This window comes from Pyrus communis, chromosome 15 (genome assembly GCF_963583255.1).
Source record: "Pyrus communis chromosome 15, drPyrComm1.1, whole genome shotgun sequence".
NCBI lineage: Eukaryota > Viridiplantae > Streptophyta > Magnoliopsida > Rosales > Rosaceae > Pyrus > Pyrus communis.
Genome location: NC_084817.1, coordinates 12277572 through 12289727, shown reverse-complemented (window position 1 = coordinate 12289727; position 12156 = coordinate 12277572). Strand labels below are relative to the sequence as shown.

At 40.0% G+C, this 12156-nt stretch overlaps 1 non-coding gene across 1 annotated transcript; it reads left to right on the top strand.

Annotated features, from left to right (window-relative positions):
* Positions 1-11508: 11508 nt before the first annotated feature.
* Positions 11509-11619, top strand: LOC137718898 (small nucleolar RNA R71). Its single transcript, XR_011065978.1, has one exon. It is a non-coding gene; the product is annotated as a small nucleolar RNA R71 (small nucleolar RNA).
* The last annotated feature ends 537 nt before the right edge of the window (positions 11620-12156 follow it).

Here is a 12156-nt window from a genome sequence, read left to right as displayed (position 1 = left end):
CATCTTCTCAGGCCGATTCTAGGGTACCTTGTAACCCAGCGAGGAATCCAGGCTCATCCAAGACAGATCAGAGCGATCCTGGATATGAAATCACTCACGACTCTGAAGAAGATCCAAATTCTGACCGGACGAGCAGTCGCACTCAATCATTTCTTTTTGCAATCCACTGACCGATATAAGTCCCTTTTCAAGGTAATAAAAAATACACAGAATGACAAGTGAGACGATAAGTGCGAGAAAACATTTCAGGACCTGAAGCAGTACCTAACGTCACCTTCACTACTATCCAAGCCGGAAGTAACGGAGAACCTGTACATTTATCTGGCAATATCAAAAGTAGCAGTAAGCTCTGCCCTCATACAAGAAGAGCTGGAGGCCCAACTACCTGTATTTTATACATCCAAAGCTCCCCTTGATGCGGAAACCAAATACCTAAATATTGAAAAGCTAATTTTGGTGATAGTTATTGCAACTCGAAAACTCAGACCTTACTTCCAAGAGCATCCGGTCATTGTCATGACCTAGTACCCTCGCATGGAAATAAAGGCCCAAGCCTTGGTAGACTTTATAGCAGAATTCACGCTTAAGTTAGGCAACGCAACAGAGCAGCCCAACGACACCCCGAAGGCAACCGAACACACCCCAGACACACCTACTCCACCTTCTGGAGACTTCTAGCATTTACATGTTGACAACACATCCAACTATAAGGGCTTGGGAGCAGGCTTGGTCCTCGTCACCCCAGATGGTTCGATGCTCGAGCAGGCAATCACTCTAGGCTTTAAGTCATCCAACAACGAAGTAGAGTACAAAGCCTTACAAGCAGGCCTCTGAATGGCAAAAGACTTGGCGATAAAAAAGCTTGCAATCCATTCTGATTCCTAGCTAATCACCAGCCAAACTACTGGGGAGTACTGATTGATGATTTCCTTCTTCATGCTAGAATATGTTTAGTATAATGGCACAAGTAAGGGTGTCGAATCCACAGGGACTAATTGGACCTATATAATCACTTGTTTTGCAAGAACTCTTTACTAGAGAAATAAAACTAATCAATGTAGGCAGATTTGTTGTTGTACCTTGAAAGCATAAAGAAATGAAGTAAACACAAAATGAATGAATCAACAGCTAATAAAATGAGATAGTACCAATGGAGATGAAGCTAGGGATTCGATTTTACCATTGCTAACCCAAGGCCATGCTTGTTGAATCAGATTATACTCATCCATCTACCTATTTCTTGAGTTTGTTTCACTTAGATATGATCAACCATATGATGTGTGGATTTGATCAAATGTCTCTAATCATGAGCCTAATTGTGATGTGCAACTTTGGTTCCTAATCAAGAATATGTAGTGCACAAGAAACTTTCACAAAACCAAAGGGAACACTCGGCAGGATGTTTGCAAAACATTCCCTTCATTCATTCACATATCCACCAAGATTATGCATGATGTGTGCTTTAATCTTGGCTAAACAACCTGTGGTTAATTCAAATGATGATCAAGCATTAAAATCAACACACTAAGTCACAATTAAATCGGAGAATGAAACAAGAAATAGATAGATTAAATGAGAATTCTGAATTAACTACATGGCAATCTTGCAAGGCTACATCGAATCCCTAGAGAGAGATTGGTTACACTTCATGTTTACAAAAGGTTTGACATAAAAATATATAACATGAGTGAACATAGGATTAAGAAGAAAGAACCCTTGAAGCAAAACTGATGTCGAAATCCCTTAAGAGTTGCCTTCGGTGTTGGTGCTCCAAGTGTGTTGTAAATGAAGGTGGAGCGGCTAAGGTTGAATGGTTTTTGCGAATGGGAGAGTGTATGGAATGGAATGAAGCCGAGAAGAGATTGTGTAGAAATGGAAGGGGATTTGCGGCAAAAGGGAAAGATTGGATGTGTTTGTGGTGTCTTGTGTATGAAAATGAGATGTGTTTTTTGTGTATGAATGCATGGGTTTTTATAGGGGGAATGGGAGAATAAGTGGGTGATTGTTTAAGAGTGAATGTGGTTGTTATGATTGAGAGTGCATGTGGATGAAATAATGATGGAAAAAGAGCTAGGTTGTTGGTGTGTGAATGCATGTGTTGAATGATTAGAGTGCATGTGGGTGAATATGTGGTTGAAATGATAAAGTAGGAAGGTGGAAATGCATGTGTTGAATTGGTGGTGCAATGATGAAAGAGTAAGTGCATGTGTGTGTGAATGGTGGTGCAATGATGAAAGAGTAAGTGCATGTGTGTGTGAATGCATGTGGCTAAGGGTTGTTGATTGGGCTAGAGGTTTTGCATGGCTCAAAGGATTGTTTGATTGGGCTAGGCCCTTTGTTTTATGTCCAAAGTGCATACAAGGCTTTCAAATTCGTCCAACACTTTGGCTCCAAGCATATGCTATCCATTCCAAGCCCAATTTTGCTCCAAAATGCTCCAAAATGCATCTTTTTGCTTCCTTAGCCATATGAACCTAAAAACACACGAAAATGGCTTAAACTACTAAAACAACTATGAATTAACAACATAGATGCACGAAAACAAGCTAAGTAAGTTGCCTAAATATGCTCCTATCAAATTCCCCCACACTTAGCTTTTGCTAGTCCTCGAGCAAAACAAAATAATAACAAATAAACAAAACGACACTAAACAAGTAAAACACAACCTAAACCTTCCAACAACCGTCTTAGGGATTTCCAATGCACATGACAAGTTAAAAATCATTATTCTCACAGATTTTAGCCATCTTTACACTTAAGTACATTCTTAATCATAGTCACCACATACTAGTTCACAATTAAGCAATTAAAACACATTTCAAATGTAGTAACATGCTTTAGAGAATTTACTCAATTCCTTACTAGAATGCACTCTACTTTCACACAGATTTTCTGACTACACACCCTACACTAGTTATATGTGAGAGATTGATGTAAACATGAAAGACTAGTATCTCACATACGTTATAACAAAGAAAGCATTTTCTGGATTTACGATAATGACATGAATATGATCTCATGAATGGAATGCTACTACTTAGAATGAGAACCAGTGATTCCATAAGCTCATATCAAATCCAAACTCCACATTATTGAACACATAACGATCAAGATAGAAGTCAAAGGGGTGTAACGGGGCTAGGGTATTGGTTAACAATGAAAGGTGAAGGATAAACAAACATTCTTAAAGCAATAGTGAGCAAAGTATTGAATTAGGCACTTAGAATTCCCTTTAGAGCGCAGAAAACAACTTTTAGACTAATAGGGGAAATTCAAACAACTCTTATTTTTCTTTTCTTTTTCATTTTTTTTTTTCAAATTTTTTTTTCTTCTTTTTTTTTTTTTTTTTTTAGCCGTGCCTATGGCACAACAACTCTCATCAATAATCCTTCCCCCACACTTATTTTCTGCAACATATTAATCAAAAAGGAATTCATTTTCCGTCATGCTTACTATGCTTTAAGAACAAAGGCATGGATGGTCCTATTCTAGGCTAGGTAAGGATAACATGGGTTAACAAAGAACATAGGCTAAACAAGGCTCAAAAGGGGTTAAAACTTACAACAAATACGAAATATGGGAAGTAAGGCTATTTGGCTATGGTGGCAACTACACAACTTTATCTTGATATATGTTATGCAATTCAATGTCATGCTTTGAATGAAATGGATATAAGTTCTAGCATTTAGTTCAATCATGATACAATTGCATTCTAAGTAGCAACCAAGCAAGGAATAATGAGATCATGCAACAACTTTAGAAAACAAAGAATCACATAAAATAACTCTCCAAAGAAGGTAATGGCTCGAGTCTCACAGGGTTGTAGCGTTTGTTTGAGTTCCTTCCTTCAAGCATGTTACAAAAACGAATTTTTCTTTTATGATTGCATGTGAAGTCATACATTATAACCATAACCAAGCATATACCAAGAGTAAATCAAACTTTCATCCATGTTTATAACTCTTTTTAACCGTCATGCAATTACAAACCAAATCCTTATCATTGTGTTGGAAGGTACCCTAAGACACAAACACACAAAAAGCACTTAAAACACTCTTTTTAGGCTTTTCAAAACATTTTTTTCAAATTTTTATGTGATTTTCGGAGTTATAAAACAAAACACACTAAAACACTCTAAAACAATTTAAAAACACCTTAAAACAGCAAGGAACAACATTTGAAGTTATGGGTGATAAAATCCCACGAATTTGCATTAACAACATTAGTTACCCCCCCCCCCCCACACTTAAATCAAACATTGTCCTCAATGTTTTAAGCATAGATTCACACAAAACATAAGTAAACACACAAAAAGCACTTAAACATACTAAACATGGCAAAATGTAATTAACAAAGAGAAGAGTTTAGGGACGCAAATCTGGTTATGAAGTGTAAATTCCCTCTTCTCCTTGGTGATTGCATTGAGGCTTTTATCTTTGTGATTCCACAGGCTTACTCTTGAACTGGTTTCCGCCCATCGTTGATTTTCCTTTGTGCTACATAATCTTGAACTGGGCAGCAGGATTCTTTTGGTCTTCCCCGAAGGTCTAAGCTTACCCCTTTTATCTGTTTCTTTGTTCAATCTTTGCAGGAGTGGTCCCTTCTCTGGAAGTGTATCAACCGTTGAAGATGACTACTCGAGAGCAATGCTAGGTAAGCAATCAGGAATAGATTCCAGGCAGTTGGCTCCAGAACAGAAGACTGACTCCAAGTGCTGGCTGATTGCTTCTTTCACTTTGCCATGCGAGTAAGAACAAGGACAAAGAAAAAGACAGGGAAAGAGCATGATATGAGATACTTTTGCTTTTGACCTTGATGATATGAGATACCTTTGCTTTTGAAGAAGCGGTGAATGAATCAGCACACTTCAATCCGTCGTTTCCTCCTGGGTCATCTGTACTCCAGGCATCTGGTATCATCTTTGGGGAAGCAGAAAGAATTGGGTATTTCGAAAGGCTTTGCTGGGAGTGCACCCTCAGAGGTGAGGGAGAGTTGGGCATTTTCTTCAGGTTTTCCTTGCCATAAAAGATGAAGGTCGACATATATAGAGATAATAACAAGTGGTGGTACCATTCTTTTACCCTTGTCGACAGACGTTTTGATCCCGCAAATCCGGCTTTTTGAAATATTGGCGCCTCTTCGATTTCTGAGCAGGCGCCCCTTCGATTTCTGAACGACGCCCCTTCGCTTTCTGAATGACACGTGGTAGTGCAGATGCGGCTCCTTTTGACAAAGCTGCACGCGTCTTCTGAAAAGCAGAGAAAGCGTCACCGAACTTTGCGCTTGTCGGCTAAAGATGTGTAGTTGCGATGATGGCCTCCACGTGTTTTCAGCTTTGTCAGAAATCTTTTGACAAAGTTGAACGCGTTTTCTGAAAAGCTGAGGGAGCGTCGCCTAACTTACGCCGGAAAATCCGGCTCTTTGAATCGGTGGACGCGTCGCTTTGGCTTTTTATAGAGCTATCGATCACTGCCAACATACACACTCTGAAGATTTCCCATTCTTGAAAATCGTCTTCGGCCCTTCGAAATTTAACTCCATCCACCCCTTCTCATTGAATACTTTTGAAAAATGACTAACTCATCGAACCTTAGCTTAGATTTGAGCCTCAGCAGTGATCCGGTTGCGCCCCGTCAAGGTAATGTATGGCGCCCTTCTTTTTTATCTTCTAATGGTCCTCTTTCAGGTGAAGACTCCATGATGACCGATGCAACAACAGCTACGATAGTAGCTAGGAACCTCCTTACTCCTAAGGACAGTAGGCTGCTTTCAGGACGGTCCGATGAGTTGGCCGTTCAAGAGTCTCTCGCTCTCAGCGTTCAATGTGCAGGCTCTGTGTCCAACATGGGCCAACGCCTGCTTGCTCGGTCCCGCCAAGTGGAATCGTTGATGGCAGAGGTGGAAAGTCTTAAGCAGGAGATCAAACAGCTTAAGTACGAGAATAGAAGTTTGCATGTGCTTGCAAATAACTATTCGTCGGGCATGAAGAGGAAGCTTGATGAAATGCAAGAATCTGAGGGTTGAATTCACAGTGACCGTCAAAGGCTTGCGGCTTATCTCCAGAGGCACCTTTTTCCTGGGTCATCCAGCGTTTGGCCAAGTATTGAGGCCTGGAATGCTCCTGCTCCGATGCCTCCCGCTTGATGCCTTCTGCTCCGACGCCTTCTGCTCTGATGCCTCGTAGTGGGGCTTCACGTAAACATCCTTTGTGAAGGCTCATCTTTCTGCCATGTTTATTTATTTTTTTATTTATATTTTTTATTTTTTTAATCAACTCAACCGGTATGGAATTGATCTTTGAATGGAGGGTGATACTTGAAATGATCCGGTAATGGTTTAAATTCTAGAGTGGATGCCTGAATCATTAACAACATATTAGTATAAAAGAAAATTGAAATTCGGGAATGCGGCTTACCTTTGAGCTCCGACATGAACTTAAAAATAAACACCCCTTCAAAAGTTATGACATGTCCTGTGTCATAAAACCCTTTTTCATAGCAACCCAATAGTTTGTCTACAAACATAGCCCTCATATACATTCGTATTAGTAAGCAAAAACACACTTAACCAAAACTAACACAACTAACACAAAAAAAACACAAACCTTCAATCCCACACCCAAACCTAACCAAAGCATTGTCCTCGATGCTTAAAATTGTATGTAATGCAAGTAGGCAAAGAATATGGAATGGTGACAACATAAACACAAAATGAGGAAAGAACACAAACCACACTAGGTTGCCTCCTAGTAAGCGCTTTATTTAATGTCTAGGCAAGACATGGTAGCTTGTTCACGGTGTTGTAAACTCAAGAAAATCTACAACTTGATAAACTTGCTCTTCCTCCACTTTCTCCAAATATGGTTTCAATCGCTGCCCATTGACTTTAAAAGAGGTGTCATTCTTCATGTTCTTTATCTCCACAGCTCCGTGGGGAAATGTTTGCAGCACCTTAAATGGTCCCACCCACCTAGACTTCAATTTACCTGAAAAAAGTCTCAAACGTGAGTCATACAACAGTACTTTCATACCTTGGTGAAACTCCTTCCGTAGGATGGCCTTGTCATGATAGAGCTTAGTCCGTTCCTTGTAGATTTTGGCATTCTCATATGCTTCATTTCTGAGTTCTTCCAACTCATTAAGTTGGAGCTTCCTTGCTATTCCAGCATCCTTGTAATCAAAGTTGAACTTCTTGATGGCCCAATATGCACGGTGTTCAAGCTCCATTGGCAAATGACAAGCTTTCCCAAACACAAGGCGATAAGGGCTCATGCCAATGGGGGTCTTATATGCTGTTCTATATGCCCATAGTGCATCATTCAACCTCAGTGACCAATCCTTCCTTGTAGGGCTTACGGTCTTCATCAAAATGTTCTTGATCTCCCTATTGCTAATCTCCACTTGTCCTGAGGTTTGAGGATGGTACGGGGTTGCCACTTTGTGGTTGATGTTGTACTTCTTCATCAAGGATTCAAAGGGTTTGTTGCAGAAATGGCTGCCACCATCACTAATAATAGCTCTTGGGGTTCCAAACCTACAAAAAATCACATCTTTAAGAAAATTCAAAACAACCTTATGATCATTAGTTATTGTAGCAATGGCTTCAACCCATTTGGATACATAATCTACTGCCACTAATATGTATAAGTAACCAAAAGAGGATGGAAATGGTCCCATGAAATCGATTCCCCAAACATCAAAGAGCTCCACCACCAAAATGTTGTTCAATGGCATCTCATTTCTTCGGCTAATGTTCCCCATTTTCTGGCACCTATCACACTTAGAACAAAAATCAAAAGCATCTTTGAATAAAGTAGGCCAAAAGAAACCAGATTGTAAAACCTTTAGAGATGTCTTTTTGGCACCAAAATGTCCTCCACATGCCAATGTATGGCTGAACGTTAGAATGCTTTGTTGCTCACTCTCTGGGACACACCTCCTAATGATTTGGTCAGGGCAATATTTAAACAAATATGGTTCGTCCCAAACGTAGTGCTTTACCATGGCAAGGAACTTCTTTCTTTCCTGAAAAGAAAGGTCATTTCTAATTATACCACAAACAAGATAATTAACAAAATCAGCATACCATGGTTCTTTTTCTTGAATAACAAGGAGTTGTTCATCAGGAAATGATTCATTTAGAGGCAAAGGTTGTCCAACTCCATGGTTTTCATTGAGCCGTGACAAATGGTCAGCCACAACGTTATCACTTCCCTTCTTATCTCGAATTTCCAAGTCAAACTCTTGTAGTAAGAGTATCCATCTAATTAAGCGTGGCTTAGCATCCTTTTTTGTCATCAAGTACCTAAGGGCTGCATGATCAGAAAACACAATAACTTTAGATCCAACAAGATATGACCGAAACTTCTCTAAGGCAAAAACAATAGCAAGCAACTCATTTTCAGTTGTGGAATAGTTAAGTTGAGCATCATTTAGAGTCCGGCTTGCATAGTAGATCACGTGTGGGAGCTTGTTCACCCTTTGCCCTAAAACTGCACCAATAGCATAGTCAGAGGCATCACACATTAATTCAAAAGGTAAAGACCAATCTGGTGCCATAATAATAGGGGTTGAGGTTAATTCATGTTTCAAAGTATTGAATGCATCCATACAAGCTTTATCAAAATGAAATACAACATCTTTAGCTAACAGATTGCATAATGGACGAGTGATCATTGAAAAGTTCTTAATGAAACGACGATAAAAACCCGCATGTCCCAAAAAACTTCTTACTCCCTTCACGGTTGTGGGAGCTGCCATATTGGTGATGATGTCAATTTTGGCTTTGTCCACCTCCATTCCTTGGCTAGAGATTACATGCCCCAACACAATTCCTTGTTTCACCATAAATTGGCACTTTTCCCAATTGAGAACCAAATTTGTTTCCTGACATCTTTAAAGTACTGAAGATAGATGGTTAAGACATTCATCAAAAGAGGAACCAAACACTGAAAAGTCATCCATAAATACCTCAATGAATCTTTCTACCATGTCAGAAAAGATTGCCAACATGCATCTTTGGAATGTTGCTGGAGCATTGCAAAGTCCAAAAGGCATTCTCCTATATGCAAATGTGCCAAACGGGCAAGTAAAGGAAGTTTTCTCTTGATCCTCCGGAGCAATTGCAATTTGATTGTAACCTGAGTAACCATCAAGAAAACAATAGTGTGAGTAACCTGCCAATCTCTCAAGCATTTGATCTATGAAAGGCATAGGAAAGTAATCTTTTCTAGTGCTAGAATTCAACTTCCTGTAATCGGTGCAAACACGCCAACTAGCCGTGGGCTTTGTGGGCACAAGCTCTTTGTTTTCATTCTTCATCACCGTGATTCCCACCTTCTTAGGTACCACCTGAATAGCACTCACCCATTTGCTATCAGAAATGGGATATATGATCCCCACATCTAACAACTTCAACACTTCATTCCTCACAATTTCCTTCATGTGTGGATTGAGCCTCCTTTGTGGTTCACGGGTTGACTTTGCTCCCTCTTCCAAAAGAATCCTATGCATGCACATGGTAGGGCTTATTCCCTTGATATCTGCAATAGACCAACCAATAACTGATTTGAACTCTTTTAACACCCTAATTAGTTTATCTTCTTCATTTGGGGTGAGGTCAAAAGTTATGATAACTGGAAGAGTTTCAAATTCAGCTAGATATGCATACTTTAGATGTGGTGGAAGTGGTTTAAGTTCAAGTTTTGGTGCCTTAACAGTGGAAGGGGTTAAATGTGACCTCGATGGTTCTAAAGGCTCTAAAAGAGGTAAAATATTCAAAGGATACGGTGCCAATGCTTCCAAGGCAGCTACCTCTTCCATAAGTGCATCTTCTTCATCAAACTCATCTTAAGATTGACTCAAAACAGTTTGTAATGGTTCATTAGATTGTGCCTGCAAGAACTTAGAGAAAACAAGTGAATCAAGCACATCAATGGCATAACAATTAAGAGATGAAGAAGGATGTGAAAGAGACTCAAACACTTTGAATTGAACGGTCTCTCCTAGCACTGTCATAGTGAGGAGTCCATTTTGCACATCAATGATGGTCTTGGCCGTGGCCATAAACGGTCTCCCAAGCAAAATAGGCAACTCTCGGTCATGTATAGGAGCTTCTTCCATGTCCAACACTACAAAATCCGCAGGCAAGATTAGTTTATCAATTTGAACTAGAATATCCTCTACTATACCTCTTGGATATTTCACGGATCTGTCCGCAAGTTGTAATGAGATGGTGGTGGCTTTCAATTCCCCCAAACCTAGTTGAAGGTACGCGGAATAAGGCATTAAGTTGATGCTAGCACCTAAGTCAAGCATCGTCTTCTCTACCTTCTTGTCCCCTATGGTGATGTTGATAGAAAAACTTCCTGGATCCTTGAGCTTTGGTGGAAGTTTTCTTTGCAACACGGCACTTACATTCTCGGACACCACTACCTTCTTATGTGGTCCATACTTCCTTTTGTAGTTGTTTAACTCTTTGAAGAACTTCCCATAAGCTGGCATGTTCCTAATGACATCAAGCAAAGGTAAGTTAACATTTACCTTACTTAGAATATCAAAAATCTCCTTAAATGACTTATCCTGCTTGCTCTTGGCAAGTCTTCCAGGGAATGGTATTGGTGGAGTGTAAGGTTTCTCGGCCTTGTGAAGATTTGGTGCTTCAAACGAGGGAGTAGCATGGCTTGGTTCCTCATTTGGTTTCTCATTTTCTCCTTGAGTAACCCCTGCATTCACATGATCAGATTTATTAGTAACTTCATTGCCAACTCTATTATTGATAACCTTACCAGTTTTAAGTGTAGTGATTGCTTTGGCTTGCTCTTGGTTCCTTTGGAGTATCACGGGTTGGCTTGGAAACTTTCCAACCTCTCTTTGGCTCAAGGCATCTGCAATCTGCCCCAATTGTGTCTCCATTTTGGTTAGAGCCGCCAAATGTTGTTGGAGAGTGCTATTGGTGGTTTGTTGGAATTGCAAGGTATTTTGGGCTAACAATTTAACCGTATCCTCAAGAGTAGGTTTTGGTTGGAAGTTTTGGAATTGATTGTTGTTCTTCCACGAAAGATTGGGATGATCTCTCCAACTTGGGTTATATGTATTGGAATACACATCATTCCTTGGCCTTTGATTGTAAGAATTCATGAGGTTCACTTGCTCTTGGACATACTCGAGGTAAGCCTCCCTAGATGGACATTGATGAGTAAGGTGGCTTGGTATGTTGCAAATGGCACACACTTCACTTGCTTTTGGCACCATGTTGAGCACGGATTCAAGCTTCTTTTCTAGGTTAGCTACCTGCAAAGAAAGATCATGATTAGAGCTTGTTTCATATACTCCAACTCTCTTACCCCTTACATCTTTGTGTTGAGCATTAGATCCCAACATCTCATAAATGTTATATGACTCTTGAGCATTCTTTTTCTTTAAAGCTCCACCTGCTGCATTATCAACAGTTGATTGACATGTTTGGGTTAGTCCATCATAGAAAATTTGCATTTGTAAGTGAAGAGGTAACCCATGGTGTGGACATTGCAACAAAAGGCCTTTAAAGCGCTCCCAACACTCATTGAAAGGTTCTCCATCATCTTGTTTGAAGTTGAAGATTTGTCCCCTTAATGTGGCTGTCTTTTGAGTGGAAAAGAACTTTTCCAAAAACTTCTTAGCCACGGCATCCCATGTGGTGAGTGAACCAGGTACTAGAGTCATTAACCAACCCTTGGCCCTATCTTTCAAGGTGTAAGGGAACACTCTCATCCTCAGATTTGCTTCACTTACTCCCTGTAAAGGTAACCCACTCACAACATTGTAAAATTCTTTAATATGAGCTAAAGGATCTTCATTAGGTAAGCCATAAAAAGAAGGAAACATATGGAAATGTGAAGATTTAAGATCATAGTTTCTAGCTTCTGTGGGCAGCAAGATGCATGAAGGTGAATTTGGTATGATTGGTTGAGCAAAATCCTCCAAAGCTCGAAGATCATCTTGGTTGCCCGCCATCTCTTCTTCTCTTTCCCAATTAAAGTGCTCAGATCCTTCACTTATTGGACTAGACGGTTTCCCTTCCTCTTCTTCACGGACAATGGAGGAACTTGTTGGCACAAAGCTTTCCAAAGTGTTGCCCTTTAACCGTTCAATTCTTTGGCCTAATTCAGCAAGTCTA